This window comes from Odontesthes bonariensis, chromosome 1 (assembly GCF_027942865.1).
Source record: "Odontesthes bonariensis isolate fOdoBon6 chromosome 1, fOdoBon6.hap1, whole genome shotgun sequence".
In the NCBI taxonomy this organism is placed as follows: domain Eukaryota; kingdom Metazoa; phylum Chordata; class Actinopteri; order Atheriniformes; family Atherinopsidae; genus Odontesthes; species Odontesthes bonariensis.
The window spans coordinates 34,373,782-34,397,906 of record NC_134506.1 but is presented as its reverse complement, the minus strand read 5'-3'; the positions used below and the strand labels follow the sequence as shown (position 1 = coordinate 34,397,906).

General features: G+C 39.0%; 1 protein-coding gene across 3 annotated transcripts in view; it reads left to right on the top strand.

Moving 5' to 3' along the window:
* Nucleotides 1-24,125, top strand: part of chst8 (carbohydrate (N-acetylgalactosamine 4-0) sulfotransferase 8) — a 207,610-nt gene that overhangs the window by 1,273 nt on the left and 182,212 nt on the right. The gene's annotated exons all lie outside the window — the stretch shown is intronic.

The following is a 24,125-nucleotide window of genomic DNA, read 5'->3' as shown; positions in this document are numbered from 1 at the left end:
GCGGTTTGTGCAGGTGTCTCACTTTTGCTGAGCACTTTTGTACCTGATAACTTCATACTGCACAGATCCACAAGCCAGAGCTCTTTGTCTTGTTCTCTGCGTGTAGACTTTTCTTCCAGTGCTTCAAACCAAAACTTTGTGACTGATGGTGAGGTTAAGCAATTTGTGCCACAATTGGTAACAGCCGTTATTTTTGTCAGTCCTGCTGCTGCTTAGATGTCACATTGGATTGGAGTGAGCATTAGACTATGTGAATTTAGAAATAAAAACTGCCTTCAGGCTCTTTACAAAAAAAGATTAAACGCTAAATTAAAACCAATAAAATGTTGAATTTCAGGAGCTGGTAAAATAACATTTTTGACTTACATCTTTTGATTTACATGTGCTCTATTTCTGGCGGTTACTCAAGGATCTAAAAGATCTTACACAGCATTGAAAGAACTGTGACTTCTTTTCTTTAACCAATCACCCTGTTGGGCGGAGAGGGTGGGTGTCAACAAAGCAGAACAAGGACCCTTTGAGGTGGAGTATCTCAAGTTGTGTTTAATTTCGGAGGACTCGTCTTAATTTTCACTCCCTTCCAGATTTTTATATTGAAAAACATATTCTGTTTATTTGAGGAACTAATTCATGGGGCTATCTGGGAGTATGAGGAAGTTTTTTTTCTTTTCTTACTTGACTTACTTCTGACTGTACAACAACATTTCACAATGCAACTTTTTGAGGTTCTGCTGATCTTTAGATAATAGTTCATATTAGTTTGTGCGTCTTTCCTTGATGAGATGTTATCTTCTGCCTTAATCTCAGCAGGATATACGATTCAGGCAGGAGACAGTTTTTTTTATTTATTTATGCTTTTTATTTACCTGACAAGTTCATCGTGGTATTTGACTTGTGTGCTAGATTTTGATATTCACTTCGCTTCATGTGAAGGCAAACAAGTCACAGGATCACAAACAGAGCAGTAATTGCTAATATGGCAGCTCAGCAGTTTTAATCAGTTACTGTGCCATCCTCCTCCCAGTTAGTGCAGGTGTCATCAAAGAAGAACGAGGCTCCTTTGAGGTGGGAAATGCAAGACTCAATGACTTCACTCAGCTGGGTCAGTGGACACACAGCAGAGCTTTGACGCGTACAAATTGTGCTTGAAGATGCTGCGTTCATCCCAAGAGGCTCAGCGGCTGGCGGGGGACCAGCAGAGCGGGGACATTGCACTCCAGATGGCCCAGAAAGGCCAGAGGAAGAGGGCTGTCCAAGCCCAGCTGGGAGTACGGGAAGCTGGACTGCCGGTAGTGAGCCGATCGTGTGTGTACATGGTCGTGGAAGGCAGAGGGGGATGAGGAAAGCAAGAAAATATGTAGAGATAGAAGAATTAATGTGTGTATGAGTGCGTGCGCATGTTGGAAGATTGATTGGGTAGACAGAAAATGTAGAGTGAATGATCCAGGAGCCTCCGTGTGTCCTCGCATGCATGGAAGTAGTGTGAGGAAAAGTGTGGGAGGGAGAAGAAATGAAAGAGAAGATGAAGGAGCTTGCATGTCTGCGTGCTTTTGTGAGCGTGTGTGTGCAATTGTGTGTTTCTGTCGGTGTGTGTGTTCTGAAGGAGTGACAGGGAAGTAGAAAGAGTTGGACACAGAAAATGAAAGAGAGAGAGTAACAGGCACGTGTGTGTGGGAGGGAGAGAAAATGAAACTGGAAGAAGCAGTCATACGCGCATCTATGTGCTAGTGTGGGATTGCAAAGAAGGCACTGCTGGGAAAGGAAGGCTGGAGGGATAGAGAATAGGATGAAAATGGGAACATGTGTGTCTGTGGGAAAGTGATTGTGTGAGAGCTGTGGAAAAACAAATGGGCAAGGCAAGGATATTTTATTTATAGAGCACAAGTCGTACATAAGGTAATTCAAAGTGCTTTACAGCTACATAAAATCACAAGAAGGCAATAAAATCATTAAAATAAAAAAAAAAATAAAAAAAATCCCATTAAAAATAATAATTCATTCATTCATTTAAAAGTGAAGAGTGCAGATAAAATACTTTCAGGTATCATATGCACAGCTAAATAGAACTGTTTTCAGCCTGGATTTAAACATTGTCAGAGTTGAGGCCTGTCTCACATCTTCTGGAAGACTGTTCCAGATTTTAGGAGCATAAAACTGAAACGCAGCCTCACCTTGTTTAGTCCTGACTCTGGGCACCAGCAGGAGACCCCTCCCTGAAGTTCTCAGGGTCTGAGTTGGTTCATATGGCTTTAACATGTCAGAGATGTACTTTGGCGCTTGACCATGAAGAGACTTGTACACAAGCAGAGCTGTTTTAAAGTCTATTTTCTGAGCGACAGGAAGCCAGTGCAGAGACCTGAGGGCTGGACTAATATGGTCGTATTTCCTGGTTCTAGTCAGGACTCGAGCAGCAGCATTCTGGATGTACTGCAGCTGTCTTACAGCCCGTTTAGAGAGCCCAGTGAGCAGGCCGTTACAGTAGTCTAACCTGCTGGAGACAAACGCGTGGATCAGTCTTTCTAAGTCTGGTTTAGACACTATTCCTTTGATTCTGGCAATGTTTTTTAGATGGTAAAAAGCTGCTGTTGTTACTGATTTAATGTGGCTGTTAAAATTCATCCAATATTACCCCGAGATTTCTAACTTGATAATTAGGTTTTAGAGAGAGAGAGTCTCAAGTTGACTTTCTCTTTGTTTCTGTGGGCCACAGACAATGATTTCAGTTTTGTCTGAGTTTAGCTGGAGAAAATTGTTTTGCATCCACACACTGATCTGTTCGATGCAGTGACACAATGTATCTACAGGCCCATGTTCTCCTGCCGTCAGTGACACGTAGATCTGAGTGTCATCTGCATAGTTGTGGTAGAACACATTGTAGCTGCGTTTTAGCTGGCCTAATGGAAGCATGTACAGATTGAACAGCACGGGTCCCAGGATTGACCTCTGGGGAACCCCACAGGTCATAGCCATTTGGTCTGATTTCAACTAAATATTTCCTGTCCTTCAGATAGGACTTGAACCAGTTTAAAGCACAACCAGAGATTCCCACCCAGTCTTCTAACCTCTGTAATAAGGTCGCATGGTCAACTGTGTCAAAGGCAGCACTCAGGTCCAGCAGAACTAAGACTGTGACTTTACTTGCATCTGTGTTCAGGCGGATGTCGTTTGTCACCTTGATCAGAGCTGTTAGTGCTGTGGTGGGGCCTAAAGCCTGATTGGAAAGTATCAAAAGCATTGTTAGACAGGAGAAAGTCACTAAGCTGTTAGTATACAACCTTTTCTAGGACTTTGCCTAAGAATGGCAGGTTTGATATGAGCCGGTAGTTGTTCAGTACTGTGGCATCAAGATTGCTCTTCCTAAGAAGAGACTTAATAACAGCGTTTTTTAAGGCCTTTGGAAATGTTCCAGTCTGGATGAGCGAGTTGTGGTAACAAACTGCTCAGCACAGACTTTAGGAATCTAGTAGGCAACTCATCAAGGCAGCATACTGATGAACTCAGACTGCAGATGATCTCTTCGACTGTTTTGTCAGTAACAGGTGTGAAATGTGTCAGCTCTAGGTGTCCAGCTGGCTGCAGAGTAGTTATTTGTGTTGTGGAAATTATTGCATTTTAATGCCTTGAACTTTGTCATTAAAGAATATTGCAAACTCATTACACTTGGATGTAGAAATGAGTTCTAAAGGCAGTGAAACTGGAGGGTTTGTTAATCTGTTTACTGTAGCAAACAAGACACGAGAGTTGTTATTGCAGTTTTTGATGATTTCAGAAAAATAACTCTCCCTTGTTCTACGCAAAGTCAGGTTGAACACACATAGCTTTTCTTTGTAAGTCTCATAATGAACCTGGAGCTTTTACTCGCGCCATTTCCGTTCAGCTCTCCGGCACTCCCTTTTCTGTGCCCTGACCGACTCTTCGCTCTTCTTGCCTACTTTTAACCATTCTAACATTGACAGGAGCAATGGTATCCAAAACATTTAAGAGACTTGATGTGTAAGAGTTCAACAGATAATCAACATTAGAACACGGGGTGTTCTCAAACCTAATCATTTCCATAAACTGTGTCCCTATTCTGTCATTTATGAGTCTTCCCCGAACAACTGCAGACCCAGCTGCTGGTTTGGGTATAACAGACAGGTCGAAGAAAACACAGAAATTATCAGATAAAGCAACATCGACGACATCCACGTTTGAAATAACAACTACCCTTGAAATGAGCACATCTAGAGTGTGCCCTCTGTTGTGGGTGGGCTCAGTCACATGCTGAGTTAGACGAAGTAGTTCAGTAAAATCATCAATAAAACAATTCTGTGGTGGTTTATAAATGGTGATATAAAGTATGGAAGATTGTTTTATCTCCATTTTGAATGACACATACTCAAATGATGAAAAAAACCCAAATGACAACTTGTGGGTGGGTATATTGTCCCTGAACATGGCACAAACACCCCTACCCCCCTGGTTTTCTCGTGTTTCAGACACAAAATTGAATTGAGGTGGACTAGACTCAATCAGGACTGCATTTGCTGTGTTTTTGTCGAGCCATGTCTCAGTTAAAAATATAAAATCTAGATTGTGAGAGGAAATAAAACAATTTATCAGGAATGATTTGTTACTTAAAGCTGCAGTCTGCAGGATTTGTTGTTGTCATACGTAAAGTCCTAATTTTTGGCAGTTTAAGAGTTTACATGATCTGTCAGAACGCTTGAAGTTGAAAACGGTGACCTCCGTAGTCGCAAAATGCAAGAAATGCTTATTTTTTAACCGAAAAATAAAAAGTTATTCAACTTCCTGTCCCGCCCCATAAAAACACATGAGAACTTGTGCACGTCTACGTGCACGCCAGATTTGCGTACACGACTCCTCATTCATCAACTCACCTGTCATTTGTGATCATGGAAGACACAGTAAGTAGACTAGCCCGTAATGAAGTTCAATAGTCTAGATAAATAAGCGTGGGGACGAGCCTACCTTGTATCGCGCGTGCACAATCGGTGATTGACAGGCAGCAGAGCCCAGCTCGTAACCTGATTGGTTACCTTTTACCGGTCCGGTCTGCAATTTTGTAAACAAACCTGCTGGCTTTGGAGGGACCTAGCGGGACATATAGGGGACCTAGAGAACTCTTTTTTTTTTTGTATTGGGGTATTTAATGTACTACTTTCAGAATCCCCGGACAGTTCCAGGCATTATGCTTGAAAAAGAGTTGCAGACTGCAGCTTTAAAGATCTGACATTGAGTACTGCGTGTTTTAGATTAGTTATAGTTGAACTGGATGCTGTGTTCTTGCAAGGGATATGGATAAGATTTCTCTGATTGGACAGTCTGATTGTCCCTCTCTTCACTCCATCCTTGGACCTCTGGTTGAGATGGTGTTTACCAACACAGAGGCCCTTAGCGTCCTACACAACAGCATTGACGCTGTTGGAAATGACAGCTGTGGGACCCGGTGGTGGGGGCCAAGCTGGGGAGGCTTTGGTCGATGGAGTAGGCTGGGGAGGGAGAGGGGCTCGATGCTTCTTTGAGGATATAATTCTGGATCTTGCCATGTTTGGCGTGAGAGGAACCATTTTAATCCCCGATTTCACCAAGCTTTCAAGGTGATCAGGAAATCTCCTGGGTGATGGTGGAGAAGAGAATGATGGTGAAACATATCTGGAGGGTGTAGATGCAGCAGGTGGGTCCCAGGCCTGTGGTGAGGCCCGTGGTGAAGGCGATGGTGGAGCTGCTGAATCCTGTGTTCGGGATGCTGGAGGTGCTGCTGTGGCTGCTGTGGCTGCTGTGGCTGAATCCTTTGCTGGGTCCTTGGGTGGCGAGGCAGGAGCTCTTCTCTTGCTCCTCTTCTCTCTCGGCGGCAGCACAGAACCCGGTCCTGGCCCATTCTGATGCCTCAGAGCGTGGAGGAGATTATCCGTCAGTCGTCTCACTCCACCTCTGTTCAGGTGTGGGCCTTTTCTTTGAAACAGATCATCTCTTTGCCAGAAAAGATTAAAGTTCTCAATGAAATGCAGTCCTCTGGACTCACAGACTTTGGACAGCCATGTGTTCAACTGAAGCAGCCGGCTGAATTTGTTGATCCTCCTGTTGATGTTTGGGAGAGGTCCACTTATGAATGTTGGTATCGCCACTTTATCAAGACTCTCAAATAGTTTTGCAAAGTCTTTTTTTAAGATTTCAGACTGATTCTCTCTGATGTCCACTGCACCCACGTGCACAATCAGCTGTTTCATCCCTTGGTGTTTTGCCAGTACCTCAGGTAGTAATCTTGTGATGTCAGAGACAGTGGCACTTGGATAGCTGCATGTAACCATTCTGTTTATGTTTATATTAGATATGGCTCCGTCTCCAAGCACAAGAGTGTCTTTGACCTTGACACTCGGCACAGTTTTTCTGTCCCTCTGCTGCTTTGTACCGTCTCTGTGTGTACAAAGGGTACAAACTGATGGCAAGAGGAAACTGATGGCCTGGGATGCTTGTTTGTGTGCGTTTGTGAGGAAAGGGTTGTGCAGATTAATGGTCGTAACACTAACTTTGATAATAACTGATTTGTATGTTCAGCAAATCAAGGCGTCTTGAGTACCTACACAAGTAAAACAGAATCTCACCTTTTCAATCAGCCAGCTCTGACCTCTGACTCTGATCAGCTGTGTTTCACACTCTTTTACAGGAGCCATATGATGCAAGTTGCTTCACAGTGCAATGCTTAAGGCATGACCTCATGTTTTGAAGTTACAATACGATATCCAATCCTTGCTCCGATTTTGAAGACATGTTGCATTTGGGAAGATTCTTTTTTTTTTTAGCCCTTATCTTTTACAGCCTGTTACATCTTTGAAGCCTTGCACTCTCCTTCTAAAGTAAAGCCACCTGAGAATGAGCAGAACACACGATGACCAACACACAGCAGCTTCACAGAGATAACTTGTCCTCCCTGCTTCCATTTGGGAAGCCACTTGAGAGCAGGCAGAGAGAAAGCACGCTCTTTTCATTCTGCCACATCTGCTCTGTGATGGAACGGAGCATGATCTGCACTTTGATCACAATGAATTATTCCTATGCCTGGCTATAAATATTGTCAGTCTACAGCACCTATACTCTGCCCCACTCTTTAAACCAGGAATCTGTGCTTGCCTCTGAGTGGCTCATGAGGGTATGACTGCGGGTGTACTGCAGCTCTGGTTTTCTTCTTCACAGTGTGACTGAACCAGAACCACTCTTACTCAGTGAAAACCAACTGAGAAATAGCACTATTTTGGCAAAAATTATTTCAATTCAAGGGCTTTGTTGAGGCCACTTTTATACTATTTCATTTTACCCTTTTACAAAAAAAAAAATCCATCAAAAAGACCAGAACCAACAATGTCTGTCTTGCTAAGTACTTTTGGACTCCCCCTGTGTGTGTTTACGTGTGTTACAATCTGAAAAAGGTTTGAATCGGTAAAATGTCTGCACTTGTTGCTCACCCTGTGGCATCTCTTTTGAGAATTCATTGTTCAACATAAAAAGAAATTAACAATACAACATAACACTTGTTCCATTTTGGCACCACTGTGGGCCAGTGTGAATTATCTTAAAGTTTCTTTAAATTTTCCTTACATCCAGACGATGTTGTGTGTGGCTTTTAAAGTCATTGTTAGCCACACATACAGAAATGCTACAGATATAAACATTTCCATGAGGGCTGAAAGGTAGTCGAGTCTGTATTACAAAGAGACATTCAGATCTTTATTTGCTACCTGGCAAATTTGGCAAATGCAAATCTTTTTAGATTATTTAGTTCTCAAACAAGTATTTCATGCATACACATGGCATGTACTCTTGATTTGCTAAGTTGTAAAAGCAGCACATTGTATTATTAGGAAAAGCATGGTACACAACAAGTGCATCTGCAGACTATGAGGTGAGATCTGATGCTATGATGTAATTACAGGTATATGATAAAAGCAGAATAGCGTGAGGAAATGCTTTTAATTTTCACATCAAATTTTAATTTCTATCCAATTTTATTCAGTCAGACAGTAAAAAAAAAATTTCAGATAATAGCCGCCGAAAAGTAAATAGAGAACTAGTTGGGATATGGTCCTGTCAGTAAGACGGTAAAAACACGTCAAAAGGAGTGGTCAGACATGTACATGTGCCCACCTTTCTACAAATGAAGTGACAAATCACCCCGTACAATGATGTCACTAATTGACATCTCAGAAAATATTTTTGGAAAAATGTGAAACAGAGAACCAAAATATGCTATGACCAGACAATAAATAATCAATGCTTGTTGATTAGAATTTATGAGGAATAAATGTTGGATTTGTTGTCAGAGAAATATGTATGCTTTGGGTTAAAATAATTTCTTTCATAAGCATTAATTGAGAAACTCAACATTTAACGTGATTTTAATGCTATTAAAATGTATAGTATGGTATTTATTATCCATGTAGTTCAGTTTGGATATAGTAAATACTTTTGGAGCTGTTTGGAGATCCATGATTTAGGTCCTTTTTGAAACATTGAAGTAAAATTGGGAAATAGACTTCCACTAACTGGAATATGATCCATCTTGACCTTGCCAGCTGAGCTGGAATTGATTTTCTGTGTATACATAATTTCTTATTCGCAAGCTCTTGACTGGCATAATCAACGTGCCTCTGATGTGTCATGAACAAACTACAATACAATTCTTATGAGAACATGGAAGTAGTGACAAAGAGTGGCTTCAGGCTGCGCTTTCAGAACAATAAACAGAGACTCCATCCTATCTTTGCATATCAATGCATCCCACAGGGATGTGGTGTGTTTCTTTTCTTAGCATCATTGTTTATGCCTGAAAGTTGAGCTGATTTCAACACAGAAAATTCCTTGTTCTCGTAGATAGCACCTTCACATTATCTAACAGCTTCACCCACAAAGTATGGCGCTTTCAACCTATCACCCCTAATGGGAATAAAAGGTCAGCCCTTAATTATTCATCCGGGATGTCAAACAATGCTTGCCGGCTGTTATTTAGGGTGGGGGAGACCTGTATGAATAATTCAGGTGAAGCATTCTCTTTCCTTCAAAAAACGGCCTGGTGGCTCAGATGTTTGCGCTTTTTATCTCCGTGTAGGAGCCCTCTGTCATTCCTGAGCTGACCTTGGCTGTCACTGCAGCAGCAACATGGGTGGCACAGAAGGTGGCAAGGACTCTTATTCTTCCTGAATCTGCAGGCCTCCTCCACACAGTGAGAGTGAGTAGGAAGGACAACGGGGAGTTGGCTGCTCCTTGACTAAGTTCCCTCAGTGTCTGTTTACAGTACACCACGCTACGCTGGGCGGCTGCCAGTGTATAAAAAGAGGAGATTACTCTTTTACAATGAGTTATTCTGCTTTTCACCCGAGGTGCGTTTCTGTTTTTGGTACACTAGCCATGTCAATTGCTCTTAAGCGGCTTTCTTAAGATGGAAAGGGGTGTTTATTGCAGCTGAAGAGGCAAAAGCAGATATTAATACTATTAAAGTGCATTAAACTGAAGAATGCTGTAATGTGAGTCACTTCATAGAAGGATTAGAGGGAGGCGGAATGGAGAGGATTTTTGAGTAAGGAGAGAAAGTGAAAATGTTCATCTTGTTATGTGAGAGATGGGGGGTAAAGTGAGGGACATAAAGAGGGTGTGTGTGTATGTGTGTGTGCATGTGTGAGAGTGAGAATGCTGATGCCAACTCTACCATCCCTGAGCAATAACAGAAGGACATACAGAGATGGATACAAAAGATGTTTTTCAAGCAACGGATGCCAAACAGCCCAGAGAAAATCAAATGAGATGCATGTTTGTCGGTGTTAATGCAATCAGCAGAATGGTCCTATCCTCCTGTGACCACTCTTACAGCTGTCTGTACTGTAGCACTCACTGCAGGTAGAACAGAAGATCACGTGTGAGAAAGCTCTAAAATGTTTGATTAAAAACTTAATGAATTCAATGTGGGTTTTGAACTGTCATTAAAGTTGATACATTGTTAGACTGGTCCGCTTTTTGAAGAAAAGAAAATCCTGGACGTGAATTGGAAGAAAGTCCAAACTGTTCAGAGCATAGCACAACATTTGAAACCACATGAGACAGAAGATATCTATACACCCAACAATCACTACCATTAAAGAATGGTTTTGTTTAAATATGTATTCTAGTAGTCCATCATAACGTCTAATAAAACAATATATCTTGTGGGTGCGTGGTATTTTTTAAGTTAATGACAGCTCTAAATAATGATTATTGAGTCTTGAGGCCATGTACACATGAACTTGGGTATTAAGGTGCAGATTTTTCTAAGTGTTTGCACCTATCGTCCACATGCAGTCCCAGACTCTGACTGTAATGTTTCTTTATTGACTTTTAATATGTTTAAAGTAACAAATATAAATACATTTAAAAAAATAATAAATTCGCACAGAAATGTCCAGATAAAAGCTGGCTATATTAAGTTATGGAGTTGTATATAGAAAAAACATTTTTTTGCTAAAGAATAGCTAACATTGCTGGTGTATTTGATTTGTATGTTAATTGGAGGACAACAGTTATAACAGTTACCATCTGTTGGGCTGCAAGGTGGTGCAGTGATTACCATTGTTGTCTCACAACTAGGAGGGTCCTACTTTGAATCTCAGCTAAGGGCCTTTCTGTGTGCTGTTTGGACGTTCTCCCCTATGCATGAGTGGGTTCTCTCCTGGTACTCTGGTTTCCTCCTATAGTTTAAAAAATGTGCACATTAGGTAACTGTTGACCGAATGTGAGCATGCATGGTTGATTGTCTTTGTTTTAGCACTGTGATGGACTGGTGACATGTCCGTGGTGTAGCGTGTCTCTTGGCCAATGGCAGCTGGGATAGGCTCCAGCCCCCCCTGTCGCCCTAATAAGGATTGATGTAAGGAGGCAACGTGTCAATCCTGCCAAAAAAATTACATACACACATTATTTTGTTCATGTGGGAAGGGATTTTTCAGTAGGTGCTGTGTGGACTGATTTTTTGGGGAACTGAAGGGGGAATAACCCCATTCTAAAAAGTGACCTGTGTTCATTTGTACTCCTTGCTGCTATCTGATCCTCAGTTCAGTTCGGGAAAATGAAAACACAATGTAATTTGCAGACAGGATTTTGAGAGGTTTTGCTGTTATATCAGTATTTCTATGGGGATTCCTGCCCTTATTGTTACCGTACATGGAAAGTGATCATGCTTGCTTATCTTGGAGCTTAACAAAAAGGTAAAGGAGACGCACATTTATGGTTTTTCCGTAAAAGTGTGAGAAAATTATGGGGGTGAGCCCCCCCCCCAACATTTTAAACTATTAAACAATATCAATTTTAAAAAAAGGAAAAAAAAAGCTGGATTAAAAGTATTTGTGTTAATTATAGAGGCAAAACAAACCCTTGTTAAAGTTAAAAGGATTTTTAATAATGGTTTGGTGCACCTGGCAAGGTCTGGGGCTGCATTTGATGTACCTCAGAAGAGGGATGTTGAAAATCAGTATTACATCAATGTCTCTTTACAAAATGGGGACGATAACATAGTTGCTTCCAGGTTTGCTGTGTTACTTTTCTTTGAACTACAAATATATCATCTGTTATATATTTCACATAACAGAAGAATGAAGACAGCTAAATTGCTCAAATGGTACTTTGTCAAATGTTGGATAATTAGACTATTCATTCATTCATTTTCCATAACCGTTGTATCCAATTGGTTACAATTTGTTGGGGAAGGATGGAGCCTATTCCAGCTCTCAATAGGGTAGAGGCAAGGTACCCCCTGAACAGGTCACCGGTCCATCGTAGTGCCATATCAAGACTGAGAAGTTAAATTCTTTATGTGGCCATGGTAATGCCTTTTTAGGAAATTGATTAGAATGCAGCTGTTCCGGGTGAACTAAATGAGCCTTACATGAGTTACCTCTTCCAGGGCTGTCTTCTTAGATTTTCTTTGAGTTCCAGTTGGAGTTTGAAAATTCTCGATGATTGGCAAATGCAGCCTTTGATGCATCTGTAGCTTTTAGTCATAGTATATCTCTCTTTGTAAGAGGTGCTTGAATACAACTAAGTAGCTGTTTTACAGAGGTAATGTGCAACAAAGAATGCATATGATGTGTCACTTTACTTCCCTATTTAGAATAAAAGATGTCTGCGATTTCAACCAGGCTGCACTCCATTACAAAGTAGCCGGATCAACTGTAAAACTATATTCTGTAAAAACCTATCTGAAGAGGGGGGACTGGTCTAGGTGGTAATGACATTGGACTTTACCTGTAATGTTGTGGCAGATTAGAGTCAAATAACCCATATGCAAAGTCTCAAGTCGCATTAAATAATCACATAAATTCCTCTTAAGACACGGTCAAGGTTTCACAGCAACACATTTATTTTTTGGCCTCATTTAGAGACCAACATCACAGACGTGACCCTTCAAAGTCTTAGGCTGATAACAAAATAGCTCTTAAGTAGATGCCAAGCTCATATGTTTTATCGGATTTACTCAATGTGATCATAATGTCTCTGCCGACGGTATCTTAAAATCTGTTTGCATTCGCCTCTGTCTGCCATCACATTGCAGAAGCTACCATGAACTTCAATTATACTCTTGCTTTGCAGAAACATGATTAGCATGATGTTTCCCAGTCTGGCTGTGTATTACACAACCATCACCTTTGGTCCTACAGAGTTTGCCCACACCTTTATACTCAGAGCTCTTTAAAGATGCAATAACATCCACATTAATGTCAGCACCTGTGCTTTTTCAATAGAACATTGTGTTAAAATGATCAGTGTTTATTTCTCCTCAGCGGCTTCAGTGTTGTGGCTGATTGGCCTTTATGAAGAAATGGCCTTCAGTTCTATAGAGTTCTGCTGGGAAAAAAATATTTTTTGTGTATGCAAGGAAAATATTCATGGAATTTGAAGGATGTGGTGATTAAGTCTATCAAATCTTTCATCAACCGTCTTCAACATTCTCTTACGTCTCACAAAGTCTTATAACAACAGCATTCAAAACCTGCTAATCAGCACCTACTTCACAATTTAAGTGTTGTAATCAGCATGCGACAATGGCAACAATTGCAATGAATTGGTTAAACTCTCTTTAATACATTTTGTCAACTAAAAAATTCAATTTCAATTCTGCATACTGTATAAGAGCTGAATAAATGTGACATATACTTTCTCTATCAAACTTTTTTTGTAGAACAGAATTACATTCTAGCCTCCGTTGCAGAAATAGTTAGTGTGTCAGGGCTTCTATCACAGACACTCAACATCATGATACTGTGATAAGACAATAATCAGGCTGCTTCCATATCACCTAGAAACCACATTTGTGATGTCTTAAAAGCTCATTTAGGTTTAATTCAGTTTCTATGATATAATTCCCAACAAAAACCATCAGGCCACTTTACAGAGAAAGTACTCAAGTTCAGTAAAAGTCCAATCAAATACCTACTGTCAGGTTTGGGTTTAGGGAAGGACACGGATGCAGACTTTCAAAAAACAAAGGCTTGGTTTATTATACAAAAAACAAAGTATCAACATAAAACGCGGCAAACAAAAGGACATGGCATGGAATAAATAAATAAGCACTTAACTTCGTCAATCGTGGAACATAGAGGAAACAGGAAAGGCATGAGTGGCAACAAGGTCAGGTAAGTTAGACAAAGATCCGGCAAACTGAAAGGGGAGACTGGAAACTAAATAGGGAGTGAGAGTGATTGGAGAGTGAGTGCAGCTGAGGGAAAAACACAGGTGAAGTGAGTGAAACTGATAAACAGAGTGCAGGGAAACTAAAACATGACTAAAAACTAAACATGGACTGACACAAAAACATAACCTAAAACATGAAACTAAAAACGTAAGTCCATGGGTGTGACACCTACCAATTCATTCAAATCCAGTTCAATCCAATTAACTCCTGTTCAGTAACATCGTTTGTGTAAAATGCCTGTTCATATAAAGTGGCCAAGCAAAGGAATCATAAGATTAGATTGAATCTTCAGAATGTAAAAAAAAGAAAAGTAAGAGAAATTATTACTTTAGAGCAATTTATCTTAAATGTCTTTTTCTGTAGTTGTGTAAAAATACACAAGTTTACCTTAAATGTTATTCATGTTCGTTGTCAAGTGATCAGGTTTTAGCACCCCCATTACATGCACCCTCGTGAAAGAAAAGCACTCCTTTTTTTTCTTTTATCAGTTTCACCATATAATTAAACAAGGTCCACAGGCAGAAGGTCATTAATTTAATTAGTATTTCATTTACCACATTTAATTACCTGCAGTCTCTATCCTCTTTGACCCTTCAGGAAGCCTAATATAACTAATGGAAACACTTACCAGCTGTCTTTCCTTTGAAATTCTTATCAATGTCTTTTTCCCATCACAAGAAAGCAACAAATATGGTGACTGAAGATGAAAGCATTTATTCTATGTCTTCTTCTTCTTCTTTTTTTTGGTTAATTTTGAGGAGTATGTACTGACCAGATCAGGGTTCTGTTAAGCCAGAACTAAAAGCATCCGTGTACCACCAGCTGGCCTCCTTTTTCTGGCCAGACACTTTGATCTTCCATGTGGCCACAAGTGGTCACAATTCTTACAGTGTATCCATTTGACCAACAGGTGCACAGTTGCACAGGCAGATATAGTGTTTTAGACTATTATAGATAAGCTCATGGCAAATCAAAACAATTCACCTTATTATTACTTAGTAAGTGTGTTTTAGAATTTGAGTATTGATACTGGCCTAATATTCCCCATACACTACTTTTGAAAAGTAGCAAAAAACAATTATTACTGATCAAGAACACCATGCATCTTCTTACCTACACTATAGCTAATGGGAACATCTAACCAGAGTTTTTTTTTTTTCCCACCCTTTTGAGACCCAGGCTGCATTGCCTCTGCATGAACATGTAAGGAATAAGGACTTGTAGTAAAATGCAGACTGGGTCGATGCCTCTGGGGAAGTAAAAGCTTCAAGTTGGTGATTTGACATGTGGTCCTGATGACTACAACACATTTCACAGATATCTGCTCGCATTTAATCCCAGTTAGCTGCCTTCTGCGCATTTCATCTTACCTGTCAGACGTTTGCTCATTCTTGCTTTATTATACATTCAGCTGCATGTGCAAGTCCTTAGAGGGGCGATCATTGGACTAACAAACATGGGTTATGTGAATGTTATGTTAGAATCCAGAAGTGTTTACCTGCTGAATACAATGAGAAACAGAACTTATTACACTGTAGCTGCAAGTTTGTCTGTGAGCTCCCTCTCTGACTTTAATAAAGGTTATTGCGAGTGCGAGACTGGAAAAATATTCTTCATTTAATAAAGTAGATTCAAAATGCAAAACGTGTTGTTGTTCTTCAGGGCTAGTTTTTCTTAATTTTATTTAGATTTGCGATGATAATAATAGCCTTAAAAATGTAAGGAGTAGTTTTTGTGCTCAAATCTCTGCAAGGGCTTACAAGTAAATGGTTGTAACTTTTTCAAGAGTTAGAGAAAATTTAATTAAGTGAATAATAAGCTTTCAATCTTACCGTTTAAACAACAGCAAAATTAATTCCTTGTGTCTTTTTTTGATATGCGTCTGCTATGTGGAACAACTTAAGAGCTGTGCATTTAACTTTAATGAGGAGTGGTCATTAATATTCAGGATTACAGAATCAAGCCCCGGTGTCTGGCAAAGCTCAATGTTTATTTCTTCCCAGTCATTGTCATTGATAAACTAATCATTAAAAATTCCCTTTAGCTTTCTATTACTGTGAACCAGCTCCCAGACATGAGTCTATGATACTTTAGCTATGCAAGCAGATATTACAAAGTGAACTAAACGGCCACTTGGTAAATCTAAGCAGTTGAACATGAATCATTTTCAGGTAATTAGAAAAAAATTACGTGTTGTTGATAAAAGATATTTGCACCTTTGTCCAAGCTGACCAATTTCATATATGGTTTAATGAGGGGTTGAATAATGTGGTTTTGTTTGTAATTTAGAATCGAAGGGATTGGTGAAGTTTAGTCGGAAGCGCTGATTAATATTTCGATTTGGAATAGATTAATATTTATTAATAAACTTTGATAGTTTTAAATCCACTAACAGACATACAGGGCGACCAATTGGATTAAATTATGCAACAAAATAAAAGGTATGGTACTATGAGGTTTCCACCTGATGATAACCTAAGGTGGAGGAACATTTGATGTTTATGAAAAATGACTATATGTAAGGGGAGAGTATGTATACTTATTACTTATTTGAGGCACATTCTTTCAAGTATACCATCATGTCAATTTTCCCACCTGGGATCTATCAAACCACTGCCACTGTTGGCTTGCGAACATTTATTCAGGGTCCGGGAGTCATTAATCAATCCCTTTTTAATGGCCAAAATTTCCCAGCTGCTTCAGGATATCAAACCTGCTTTTGTTACCTGCCAGCTTGTTTTGTATGAATTATGATCCTACTCATGCTTGAACCTTTGACTTCATGAAACAAGGTAGCTGTACTGGTGATACGTGTCCACTTACAACATGCCCGCAAAAGCTCTTTGTCTTCCTTTATACTCCACATCAAAAGGATGGCATCTATGAGAAAGAAATTAAGCCTAGCAATGGTAGAGGAAATCAATCTAATGTAGAAATGCTCATTCAGAAGGAAAATACGCTATTATTTGTAGAGAGAATTTGATCTATCGGTTACTTGTGAGTTTTTGTGATGAATTAATGTCTTTTTTTCATTTATTTGATATCTTACCATTTTTACTTTGATTATATACATCGATCTTTCAATCTGTATCTTTAGAGCAATGCCAATGCTATTATGATAAAAAGTTAAATGCAAAATAAAACAAAATATGTAAATCGGTAAGTATGACAGTTTGCTGAGCCACAGGGTGTTGAACCTCCTGTACAGAGAGACAAGACATATAACCTTCATCATCACTGTTATTATAGTCTATGTCTTTTTTCTTTATTTCATCTTCCTCTGGCGATGAGTCAGACACTGGCATCTTTATTAGGAGACCACATGTCCTCTTCCAAGTTAATATCACAGTACGAGAAAAAGAATAAACACATTGTGTCACCGACAAAACAAATTCAATTCAATTCAATTAATTTTTATTTATATAGTGCCAAATACAACAAATGTCATCTCAAGGCACTTAGATAGTAAGTCCAATTCAAGCCAATTGGAATTCAATTAATTAATAATAATCATAATTCATAAAATAATCCAATTCGTTCATATAGAGCCAATTCAAAAACAATTTCCTAGCTAAGAAAACCAACAGATTGCACTGAAAACTTTTTGTTTTTCGGTCCAATCTCCCGGCCTGAGCGCGCCTGAGGCGACTGTGGAGAGAAACGACTTCCTTTTAACAGGGAGAAACCTCTGGCAGAACCAGACTCAGGAAGGGTGGCCATCCGCCTCGACCAGCTGGGGTTTGAGAAGACAGAAAGGGGGGTAGGGGGGGAGGGCCGCGGCGGCAGCGGCACTGTAACACCATTCAAAGGATATCTGTTGGAACAGGGAAACACGAGTTAATGACCACAATAATATCACATATACATAAAGAGAGTAAAGTGAGGAAAGGTGTGACAGATGAGGCCCCCCAGCAGTCTAGGCCTATAGCAGCTTAACTATGGGATGTTTCAGGATTACCTGAGCCATCCCTATTCAAGGTAAACACAAGAAACTTGTGCTAACGAAAAAATAAATAATAAAATAAAGGACCAGACTCAGTGAGTAATTCCCTATACTCCCTATATAGATCTGCTCCTCACACCACAACAACCATCTTTTTACAGCCACAAGCTACCTCAGCCTCTCACCAACTGCACACCAGTCACAGCGGGGTGGGGATGCAAACCCTGGTTCGGGTAGGGGGAGAAATAAAAGAGGTAAGATAAGCGGGAATGGGATTCAAACCCTGGTTCGGGTAGGGGGTAATGAAAGTATAGAGGGTGCCAGAGGTGGAGGCAGAACAAGACACACTAGCAGATACACTATCAGATTCAACAGACCTAACTATAAGCTTTATAAAAAAGGAAAGTTTTAAGCCTGGTCTTAAAAGTGGAAAGGGTGTCTGCTTCCCGGACATTTACTGGCAGCTTATTCCACAAGAGAGGGGCCTGATAACTGAAGGCTCTGCCTCCCATTCTACTTTTAGAAACTCTGGGAACCTCAAGTAAACCTGCAGTTTGGGAACGAAGTGCTCTGTTAGGAAAATATCTTACAATGAAATCTTTAAGATATGATGGAGCTCGGTCATTAAGAGCTTTATATGTAAGGAGAAGAATCTTAAATTCTATTCTGAATTTAACAGGGAGCCAATGAAGAGAAGCTAAAACTGGAGAAATATGATCTCTCCTGTTAGTTCTCATCAAAACTCTGGCTGCAGCATTTTGGATCAACTGAAGGCTTTTCAGAGAATATGTGGGACAGCCCAATAATAAAGAATTACAGTAGTCCAATCTTGAAGTGACAAATGCATGGACTAGTTTTTCTGCATCACTCTGAGACAAGATGTTCCTGATTTTAACAATATTACGAAGGTGAAAGAAGGCAGTCCTAGAAACCTGTTTTATATGCGAGTCAAATGATAAGTTCTGGTCAAAAATAACTCCAAGGTTTCTCACTGTAGAACTAGAAGCCAAGGAAATACCATCTAGAGTAACTATATAGCTAGACAATTTCTCCCTGAAACGCTCAGGTCCAAAGATAACGACTTCAGTTTTGTCTGAATTTAGAAGCAGACAGTTCTGAGTCATCCAGGTCTTTATGTCTTTAAGACATGCTTGTAGTCTGACCAACCTATTGGGTTCATCTGGTTTTATAGATAAGTACAGCTGAGTATCATCAGCATAGCAATGGAAATTTATGCCATGCTGTCTAATAATGTTACCTAATGGAAGCATGTATAAAGTGAAAAGAATCGGTCCAAGCACATTTCCCCAATAAGAGTTATATCAAACCTCTAATCAAATTGCAGTGTGGACTGCATGAAAGATATGACTAGATTAATCAGCAATGATGACATCAATGTTTCGATCAAGGGAGGGCATACCATAGGAGACACAAAAACAAAGGCAGGTACTTTACATCACCTCACACCACAGAAGTAAGATAGAATGACTTCAAGTGCAACTGGGAGGTTGTATTATTCATAAAGTTTATGCATGATATTTTGAGAAAATTTTTGTTTGAGAAACAAGTAACCAATTTGATGTATTTATTGTAACAAATAGTTGAATTATAGAACCTCAGAAAATTAAAGGGAAATTTGGAAGAGCGCTCTTAAAATGTTATTTTTCATCTTTTTTTCCAATGCGCCACTCAAAGTAAGATGGGGAAGTGTAACTGTGCATTACATAGGTTACAGTAAAGTTTTTTAGTGTTGATAGTACATGGATATTTAGAGTTTGAGAGTTTTTCATAATAGGAAAGTAATTACTTGGAGTATCATCTGAAGCAGATATGAACAGTTTTACTCACATTATAGTGCAGCTGTCACAGTCAGATCATAACCAAGCATGGCATTTCAAAATTCCTAAAACTGTTGAGAAGCAGTGCTGTTCATGTAACTTTCATATATCTTATGTTGACTAATTATTTATGAAATGACAAGTAAGTCAGTATAAAATTCCATCACTCCCCACCATTTTAGTATAAAACAGATTTGCTCCAAAAACATCTGCAGCCATCCAAGAATTAATCTGGTCACTTCATCTTACTGGTATGGAACAGCTTCACTGTCAGAGAAACACATGATTCCATTTAAAATTAAAGGACACTATTTCGCTGAACAGTGGATTCAAACCACTATATACGGCATTTGTAAGTGTTGTCTCCTCCAAAGATTCATGGTTTCCTGTGGAGTTTCACTTCTTTGTAATTGCATCCCCATCTTTAATATCTTCTCCTTTCCTGTGGTTTTTCAGAGAGTGTGCAGTGTCTCATCTAAGATGTATATATTGCCACTGAACCTCTTGTAGTCTCAAAGCTTTATTATCAGGAAACCCAGAAATAGAACACATTGTTTTGTAAAACAGATACCAGGAGGATAATATGCTCAGTATGAATCTGTTCACCAACTCTATTATTGGTTTATAATAGATGTATAATCTAACTAATCCACTAAATATGAAATCACATAATTGTATCACAAATACTTCAATAAATCACAACTATAGAAACTAAATTTTAAAAAAATTTAAAAAAAGCATCTGTCAGTGTTGCTGACAAAAAGGGAGAGGAGCAGATGAGGACAAAGGCCATAATCTAGTAGAGAAATTTAAACAGGGATATATACTGTATATATATAAATTATGCTTGCTCGTTTCTGTTCAATTCAATCCAAAAGACGTTGTTTGCCGACTGCCATTAAACCAAAATGAAGAAGAAGGTTAAGTCCAACCTTTCTTAGCATGCTCCACATAGCTGTGTGTTTACCAAAGGTAAAATACAAGCTAATACCATCACTGTGATAGATTCCTGAAAATATAACATGAGGAAAGATTTGTTGGCATATGATGAGCCAGTTAAGCTCTTAAATTCAAATGCAACTCTCAAACCTTATACTTGGGAACACATGGACGTTTTACATTTCTCCAAACAAAATTTCCTATGTGTGTATCATGGGCGGGTTGAATTGATATGAGGCTGCAAGAGTGAAAAAGGGGTTGGGACTTGACAGTGGTCAATGGCACCATGTATGGATATACAAAAAATACAAGCTGTACCCTCTTTTGTTACAGATTCTTACTGTTTGACCTGTATTTTAAATTGTGAATAATTTAAGAGCATTTTTCAACTCTTTATAAAGGCAAAAACTTAAGTGATGTTTTCACATTCTGCTCATCATTGTATTACACCAAGGAGTAGAGGGACTATGGTGTGTTCCATGGTAGTGTATAAAATAATTCTGCTTTGTTATCATGGGTACCATAAATTTTGTGCAAATAAATAAACACGAGAGCATTGACACTTTAAACTTTTGGTTCTGTAATTGATCGTATACATGTTTGATGAAAATCATCTTTCATGGTCGGAAATTATACAAATTCGTATTAGGATGTTCAATATTTACAGTAAAAACCTTGGATAAATGAGCTTTGGTTTTCATAGTAAAAAAAACTGCCTGGTAGTGTTAGCTCTGTTTTAAATCTTACGTCATTTTGATCACCATGTATGATTTAAAGATAAAAATCTAGAATGGCACAGCACTAGTGGCAGCCTGTTGCAGTAGAACACAGATATTCGAAACATTTCTGCGCTGGTTTGTTAGTTGTTACATGTGTTGCTAGGATGATTTCTGCTGGTATCTTGAAATCTTTTATATCTGGTATAATGCATAACCATGCCAAAGGGAAAATTGTTTACATGTTGGAGCAGTTGATTGAGCCAAGTAATGGCTGGAATAAGATCCTGAAACTATACTGACTGAAGAGGAGATGTTGTGGATGCAGGGCAAGAACAAAATGGAGAAAAAACAGGAGGATGTTTAAACCGTTTCTTTTCTTGATAATCCTGAGAGGTTTGAAATCCCTGGTGGATAAAACAGATGAGCTTGGAGGACTGAAAAGGATGCAAGGGGGATATCTGGTAGGTAATTTTTGTTTTTACCAAGAAATGATGACAGAAACAACTCTAACATCTCTCTACTCAGCTTTAAGACTTAATGTGCAGACAGAGTTAACAGTGAAGGATGAGGTTTGCAGTGCTTGTTACCAACAGATGGTATAATACTGGACATGTCACTGAGAACGAATATCTGCACCCCAGTTGTTAAACTTGTTAAACATCATCAGCTAAGTTGTTGCGAAGCTACAAAAACAGATCCATGAAGATTTTTATCTGATGATTTTGTTATCTGTCTGTAACAATAGCATATTTTTTTATAACAATTTATACGGCAGCATTACAATTTCCCTGCCGGGATTAATAAAGAATAATTTAATTGAACTGAACCCAAAATTATGAACCGTTAAAGGGGATTTAGTTCCAGCACTGCTTAACCAATACGGACAATTAAATACCTCTCAAGGCACAATGAAGTCTTCATGGTCAAACATCTCCTGAATCAGCTGGCATATATGTAGACAGTACTTTAATACTTTGAAATGGAAATTGGATATATCAGACCCATGCTACTTTTATTGAGTTTTTTTTAGAAATTCCAAGCAAAAATGAGTGGTTCATTTGGAATATTTAAGTTGATTAAGCTGTATGCAGTCTGTATGAAAGTCTGCAACATAAGAGATTATTTTCTTTTTATACCATTTTTACTGTCTTGACCCTTAGTCCTGCAATTACTTTTAGGGTATGTGTTTAATTTGCTGTGACCTTACAGGACCTATTCACAGAGGAATAATCTGGCTGATTTATCTTTTGCTCTTTCCAGAGAATATTAACATCCATTAATCAGCCTAAAGCAATCCCAGCTGTCTTTAACTCCATAGTATCAACTGCTGTTATAGTTTGTTGAGTAACTGGGATATAATAGTTGTCTTCTTTTAAAGGAGCTGGTACTCTTAAAGTTAATGAGGGCACCTTGTGGATTTTAATTCAATGCTTTGAACTTATATTTGGTGAGTGATCAATCATAAACAGTTTTGTACTTTGACGAGGCCAGTTCTAAACGTACCACAAAAATACACGCATTACTATATAAAAAAATGAAGTCTGCTCACTAAAAATAACGCTTTATAAAGCGAGTATTGGTATATCACTGAGCTATCGTTTCTGGATGTTTCCTTAACTGAGGATGTTTGCATTCTAACTTATCGTGATGTTGTGAATACTTTTGAGATAATTATTTCAAGTATGCGGACTTCACGTTTCCAGTTAGATACAAAATATATATTTGAATTAAAAACAGCTTCTCTTTTTCAAATGAACATTTCCTGCCCATCCAATTCTTCTTGATGCATCGTTTGTTTTCATACCGCTCTAAATCTAACTAATCTACTTTAACGTAGCTGTGTGTCCTATGATATCCAACAGGTCAGGTGGTTTGAAAATGCAGGAAATTTATTTTACATTACTTTTTTTTCTGGTGTATCTTTCCCAGTTAACGCCCCCATTTAAAAAAAGCAATAGCGGTGTTTTATCTTTACAAAACTTCAGTCTAACCTGAAGGCACAAGAAATTTAACACAGCTAGGGGCAGAAGTAACCTGATGTACTGCCCATGCTCAGGTTTTTGCCTTCACAAAATTTTGTTACAAACATCTTGTGTAATAATCAGCTCCAGCACCATCAAAGCAAACAACCAGCCACTGCTACTACTTTGTAGTGCTCAAGCCCACTTAATCTGGTCGGGAGAAATCAGTAAAAGCAACAATCCAGGCACTTACAGCTTGCTGCATATCTCATAAGAAGTATCTGTCTGTATGGAAGTGCATACAAAACTTCCACACCATAAAGAATAAGAAGGAAGTGAAAAAGAAAATTGCCACTTTTTTCCTGTAGCATTTTATTTAAAACTCTTGTTACTCTCTCTGGCAAGTAGAAGTCAGCAAATAATCTTGTTGGTTCTCAGGTTCAATTCAGTTGTGTCTTTGAATATAATTTAAGTTTTCTTCTTCAAATGTTTGTGTTATAGGTCATAGTTTGGAAAAATAAATTAGCTAGACACGCATTTGAAGATGAGAACGAGGTCCAGTTGCTTTGACCTAATTGGTTGGTTGATATGTGAAGTTTTAAAGAGATAAATGTCTAAAAACATTCCAATCTTCTCTTTCTGGCAATTCTTCATATTTTTTATAGTAGCCCTGATTGGACAAACAAACAAACCCCTCTGGAGAGGCCTTCTTGTTTCTTTCGGTCCCCGCTGTAGTTTTGCCGACATGTACATGCTTGGAAGGGCAGGGTGAAGGCGGTGGTATTTGTTGGGTTGAGAAAAGTATTTACACATACCTTATTAGGCAAGAGCACATGTGCCTGTAGCCATAGAAGAGCTACACATTTAAACCAATCACTTTTGCAAGTGAGGATATCTTTCGATAATGTTTCCAGGAGTGGAGAAATTTAACTATAGGTTTTATGGAAAAACCCTCAAAGAACAGTTCTCAGTCAGAGATCCATTACCAGAAATAATTGGTCTGCCCTTATGTGA